The following is a 7,049-nucleotide window of genomic DNA, read 5'->3' on the forward strand; positions in this document are numbered from 1 at the left end:
GGTATGGTTCAGACTAAGATTGCAACACTGTGTGGGTGTGCTGTGGGGTGCTCCTTCCTCCCCCATGTCCTGTCTGGATTGGGCTCTTCCCTTTCTACCTCCTCAGGGCAGAGCAGGAACATACACCTGTATTCTGAGCCAGCTGCGATATTATACAACAGACTCACTTCAGAGGAAAACTTCTGCGAGCCCTCATTTTTCTGCTAACACAAATCATCTAAACTCAGCTCCTTTAAGATGCTAGTAGGCATATTAACAAGCAAGATGTTAAAAAGTAAAGTACCTGGGTAGATAACAAAGAACAATGTCTTAATGTCTTTTTAATTTTTGTGGGCTTTTGCTTTTTGCTTTTTTTTTTTTTTTTTTGGAAAAGGACTTGTAAGCAACAGTTTCATTATAGGGAAATTGTCAAATTTCAGTTTCCCAAAGTTTCCAAGTGATATTACATGTCTACATGTTTAGTTTAATATATATTTGATAATATTTTTATAATATATATTGATAATATTGCCTGTGTTTATACCTCTTGCGTTATTTCTGTGTTAACCAAAGAAAAGAGTAAACAGAATCCTCTCTTTAACTCGTCCATGTACTAAATGACACATCTCTCCCACTCTCAGACCTAGTGGCATCCTCACGCCCACAGAACAACAGGGAATTGAGATCACAGAGAATGAGAATGGGTAGAGAAACCAGTCCCCACTAGAATGCAATCAACCAAAACCCTGCACATCCAAGGTTGGTCTGTGGAAAGCAACAACTCAACTAACAATTCTGGTGACCAAATCCTGCTCCGTGGTATGTTATTCAGGCTCAAATTCTAGAGTTCCAAATTTTGAGTTTTGCTAATTGGTCAGCAGAGTGGCAGTACAATGCCTCCAAGGAATTAAAAATATACTGAAGTGACTTCTTAAAGGAAAATGGCAGAGATTTTTGTTCTACATTTTTACCAAAGGCATTTAACAAAGAGTATGTTAATCTGCTTAGGCACAAGACTGCTGACATTCCAAGAAAAAGGTGACTGGGAAGGGATGGACAAATGAGGAATCCAACTGGGACTTTAGACAACACAGCCTTGTCATTGTTGGTACACAGGACCCCTCCTGTTTGCACTTAAAATATTTCAACATTTCTGTCCCTTTGCAAACTTTCTCTGAGTACACTAGTTTCAAACCTGGAGGCAATATGAGCTAATGTTTAATTTGAACTGTAGATCTGGGTTCCCCTAATAGTGAGAGCTCTGTGGTAGCCATTATATTCTAAATTTGCCTGAAGAACAAGATGAAGTTTAAGCATCAAGTGCTCATTAGAGTTTGTAGAGCTAGCAAGAGGACAGAAAAGAAAGCAACAACCACCCTATGAATTCTAAAATGAGTAACAGAAAATCATGCTACGAACAGGTGCTGGTGGGGGAGAGGAAAGGGGGATGTCCTATGAAGAGAAGTGGTACTTCCAGAAAAGTGTGTGGGAGGCTGTTGCAGCCGGGACAAAAATTCAAAGTGAGGGAAGTGCTATGGAAGGTACCAGTAGGTGTTCAGTACCCATCTCATGGGTGAGTTTCAGATAACATCCCTGATAAATTCTAGCATGCCTTATAGTCTTTCAGGAAATATACATTAGGAAAAAAAACACCATCAGGTGGTTAGAAGCGTAGGCTTTGGGCTGGTGCCATGGTTCACTTGGTTAATCCTCCGCCTGCGGCGCCGGCATCCCATGTGGGTGCCGGATTCTGTCCCGGCTGCTCCTCTTCCAGTCCAGCTCTCTGCTGTGGCCCAGGAGGGCAGTGGAGGATGGCCCAAGTGCTTGGGCCCTGCACCTGCATGGGAGACCAGAAAGAGGCACCTGGCTCCTGGCTTCGGATCGGTGTAGCTCCGGCCGTGGCAGCCATTTGGGGGGTGAACCAACAGAAGGAAGACCTTTCTCTCTCTCTCTCTCACTGTCTAACTCTACCTGTCAAAAAAAAAAAAGCAAAAAAAAAGCAGCAGCATAGGCTTCAAGCTGGAGCACCAGGTTAGCCTCTATCCTGTGCTGCAGCCTGGGACAGGCCTCCTTATCTCTCTCAACTGCTGTTTCCTCATCTGTAGAGCAAGTTAAATAATCACCTACCTCATAGCATTGTTGTGAGAACTACATGAGACCATTCAGGTATGAGGTATTGAGTACAGGGCTTGCACACAACAGAAATTTAATATTAAGCAGTCTGTATTCACATACATGATTTTCTTCTAGATAAAAATATATCATATAGTACGTATATATAATTTTACATCTTTCTGTGTTTTGACAGTGCACCATGGTACTTTTTTCACTTCTCTACACACAGATCTCATTTTTTAGCACTTGAGTTGTATCCCACAGTGTAAGTATACCACAAATCATTTAATCACTCATTCTCCAAAGACTGAATGTTTTCAGTGTAGCCAATTATTTAATATCCCAATCATTTTTGCACTGAAGATACTTATTCATAGGCATATTTTTGCAAAGGAACAAATAGAGGGCTCTGGCAATGCTAAACTAGCCAAAACATTCCACCTTTGTAATAAATTTTATCAGTTGAGTAAATAGCAATTCAACCAAGAATTATAATAGTAGCTTCAATATGCCCCTTTAAGAAAGAATTGGCAAATCCTGGCAAAAACAGGATTACGGTGAGAGCTGAACTCACAAGGACTTCATAGCCCTAATTTGCCATCAGGAACACAAATTGAGTCCTCGCTGATGCACAGGCTGTCCTGTTCTCCGTTACACATGAACTGTCCTAATGAACCCCAGCCCCGCTGATTATCTAAGTCCAACATGTCAAAGGCCTTCAGTTGATCTCATTTCCATGGAGCAACTGTCAACTTTGAAACTTCACTGACAAACCCCTGAAGAAACGTGGCTTTGGAAATGAATCTCACTTTCAATCAGGTTTACCCCTGATGAATCGCTGAATGCAGCATCCGACGAAGAACTGTTTCCAACAAGCAGTGCATATGAGCCGCACTGAGCAGTTTTTCCAAGGGGCTTTGAGGGCACCTGATACCAAGCAGCACCGTGGGGCAGGACTAGGGGGAAAACCCTGATGGATATGCAGCTGAGAAGAAAGGGCAGTTTCAAAGACACACACTCTAGAGCAGCACTGCAAGTACTATTTCCGTGCAAGCATTTCTGAACTTTAGCTAGATGTGCCTCTGATTTACACGGCATCATAACTGTATGGAATGCTTTCAAAATGACCTACTTTTTTTGTTGTCATAATCTAATTTAAGTACGCACATTTTCCATATTTGCCATCCTGGAACGTAATTTATTTATGAAAGAAAGATAAAATTGATCCAGATTGTACATTTTTAAATTTTCAGATAATCTCAGCAATGTGACCTTCATTGGGTACAAAGTCCAAGTAAGTGCCCAGTATACAACAGCTACTCTGAGGAAAGTAGAAAAATCCATGCAAATTCTTCATGGAACAAGCAATGCCCAAGCTGGGCCCCAGAGAAATGACAGAATTTAGAAAGGCAGGAGACAGGGAGACAGGAGCCTCTGGAGGAGAGAACAACACCAGACAAGAATCCATAGCTGGGGCCGGTGCTGTGGCACAGTGGGCTAAGCCTCTGCCTCTGGCATTGGCATCCCACATGGGCGCCAGTTCACGTCCCTGCTGCTCCTCTTCCAATCCAGCTCTCTGCTATGGACTAGGAAAGCAGAAGACGATGGCCCAAGTGCTTGGGACCCTGCACCCGAGTGGGAGACCCAGAAGAAGATCCTGGCTCCTGATTCCAGCCTAGCCCAGCCTTGGCTGTTGCAGTCATTTGTGGAGTGAACCAGGGAATGGAAGACCTCTCTCTGTTTCTCCCTCTCTCTGTCCGTAACTCTATCTTTCAAATCAATAAATCAATACAAACTTAAAAAAAAAAAAAAAAAAAAAAAACAGAATCTACAGCTGGTGCAGAAGGGCAGGGCCACGGCTCCCTCTGGGAGGGTGGGGGCAGATGACTGGACAGGAGGGGGACAGATGGGCAGTCGAGGGCTCCAGGCAGTTAAGCAGCTCTGCTGAGAGGCAATGAAATGGCAGTTTCAGTCTGACAGGAAAATGCAAGCTAGAAGGCAGGAGGGAGCCTCCAAGAACAGAGACAAGTTCATACTCTTGCCTTGATTCAGGAGCAGCCTAATGGAGAACAGCCCCTGAGAGGCTCATGGAATACAGTGCTAATCTAGATATGAATTTTCACTTTTCCAAAATGGAGTGCTTGCCTAAGTAGCATTACCCCTTCCTCCAAACACACACTCTCCCGTTTCCGAAGCTTGAAATCCTGGGAGGTCTTTTGATTTCCTGGTCCTCGATATTCACATCCAATTTCCATAAAGCCCGTCAATTCTTTTTCAACGGTGCCTTGGGATTCTCCCCCTGCGTTTCCATGTCCACACAGCTACCATGGCAATCATCTTTGTCATCTCAAGTTTGAGTCAGACACCAGCTGGCCCCACTCCTGAACTCTGAAATAACCCTTCAGGGGCTGGTACATGTGGCACATACCAGTTGCTTTCTGACAGCTACCTAGGCAAATAAGCAATCTCTCACTAACAACCTCACTCAGGGAAGAAAACCATATTTACATAGTGAAAGCCAAATCAATCTCCTAGAAATACTTCTGCTTTGAAATATCTCCAGCAGTCAAAAGATGAACTGTAGCATCAAGATATGAATTATGGCAATATCCTATTCAGAAAAAAAAGGACAACAGATAATATACAATACAATAGCCTTTTTATAAAGCTAAAGACAATTTTAAAAGCACACTTTTTAGAAATAGGAATAGGCCGGTGCCATGGCTCAACAGGCTAATCCTCCGCCTTGCAGCGCCGGCACACCAGGTTCTAGTCCCGGTCGGGGCACCGGATTCTGTCCCGGTTGCCCCTCTTCCAGGCCAGCTCTCTGCTGTGGCTGGGGAGTGCAGTGGAGGATGGCCCAAGTGCTTGGGTCCTGCACCCACATGGGAGACCAGGAGGAGCACCTGGCTCCTGGCTTCGGATCAGCGCAGTGCGCCAGCTGCGGCGGCCATTGGAGGGTGAAGCAACGGCAAAAGCAAGACCTTTCTCTCTGTCTCTCTCTCTCTCACTGTCCACTCTGCCTGTCCAAAAAAAGAAAAGAAAGAAATAGGAATAAAAAAAACCATAAAGAAGAGCGTGATGTCATTAGAAATCGTGGGCTAGAGAATTCTAGGGTTCCATCCCTCCACAAAATCAACTAATAAGCCAAAAGCATCTGAATCAACTTTCTGTATCTCTGGAATCAAGTCAAGAACTTACAAAAATCCCAGTGAAGAAAGAAGCTGCTACTTGGCTTTAAGAGAGTGCCTGGTTCTTCAGCTGCCTACAGCATCTGGCACAGTGGTCAAGATACTGCTTGGGATCCCCATGTCCCCATCAGTGTTCGAGTTCAAGTCCTGGTTCCAGCTTCCTGCTAATGTGCACCCTAGGAGAGGAGACAGCAGATAATGGCTCAGATAGTTGGGTCCCTACAACCTCTATGGGAGACCTGGATTGAGTTCCCAGTTCTGGGCTTCAGCCTGCACCAGCCTCAACTGTTGCAGGCATTTGGAGAGTGAACCAGTGGGAGATCATCTCTTCCCACCTCCCTCCCTCCCTCTGACTTTCTAAATAAATAAAAATTTTAATTGCCTGCCATCTCCCACTTTTCCAATCAGTGTGACAATGAGGAAGGCAGCCCAGAATCCTAGTTCAGGTTGCTAATGCCAGAGTGAGCAAAATGAACCTTATTCTCCAAGAGCTGCGGTTGCGTATTTTAGCCGGCCTGTATGGTGGCTCGAGAGCTCAACACAAGGGCATGATTTTTGCTTTGTCCACCTCAGAGTGTTTCCAGGCCCACAGCAGCTCCCTAGGCAGTGCTTACCAAAAGCATTTAAGGGCAAAAACGTTGGCTGCAGTATATCGGGGCAAGGAATGACACTCAGGACAACCAATAAATAGATCAAAAAGCTTTGGGTGGCCGGCTCCATGGCTCAGTGGGTTAATCCTCCGCCTGCAACACTGGCATCCCACAGTTCTAGTCCTGGCTGCTCCTCTTGCAGTCCAGCTCTCTGCTATGGCCTGGGAAAGTAGTGGAGGATGGCCCAGGCACTTGGGCCCCTGCACCCATGTGGGAAACCCAGAAGAAGCTCCTGGCTCCTGGCTTCGGATCGGTGCCATTTTGGCCACCTGGGGAGTGGACCAATGGAAGGAAGACTTTTCTCTCTGTCTCTTTCTCTCACTGTCTGTAACTCTACCTCTCAAATAAATAAATAAGAAAATTTTTTTTTAAAAAAAGCCTTGGAAGGAAGAGGTTGGGGAAGAGATACACAGGGGAACAGGGCTTTTAAGAACTATCCTACCGGAGGGAATCAAGAAAAGGCAGTGCCTGCTCAGAGCTGGGCACATGCTCAGAAGAGGCCTGAGAGGACTCCATGCTGGCATCCCTGGTTCAAGCCTCAGGCAGGCAGGAAGTGCAGGCTACAGGAGAGCAGAAGAGGGCCTGGCTGGGCCACCTGCAAAGACTGTGAGGGCGCTGTGGCTGTGGCTGTGTCTGTGGCTGTTTACTTTTTTTGTTCTTTCCTTGGCCTGAGGCATTTAAGGAAGCTGACAAGAAAGTAAGACCACTCACAGGGAAAAAGAACAAACAGAGAAGGTCCCTGAGGAAACCTAGGCGTTGGATTTATTAGAAAAATATATTAAATAAACTACCTTAAATATGCTAAAAGAGCCAAAAGACAAGTGGTGTAAACCAGGAGAATAATGTCTCAAATAGATAATATCAGTAAAGTGATTGAAAACATCATAAAAATGAGTCAGATAGGAATTCTGGAGTTGAAAAGTATAACAGAGCAGAAAACTCCACTAGTGCAGTTCACCATTATATTTATGCAGGCAGAATAAAAGAATAAGCAAATAGGAAGATAGGTCAGTGGTGATCCTTTCACCTGAGGAGTAGAAATAGAAGAAAAAAAAGAAGAAAAAGAAATAGAGCTTAAGAAGCCTGTAGGATAGCACCAACCGTAGCAACAGAC

Source organism: Oryctolagus cuniculus, chromosome 15 (assembly GCF_964237555.1).
Source record: "Oryctolagus cuniculus chromosome 15, mOryCun1.1, whole genome shotgun sequence".
Classification (NCBI taxonomy): domain Eukaryota; kingdom Metazoa; phylum Chordata; class Mammalia; order Lagomorpha; family Leporidae; genus Oryctolagus; species Oryctolagus cuniculus.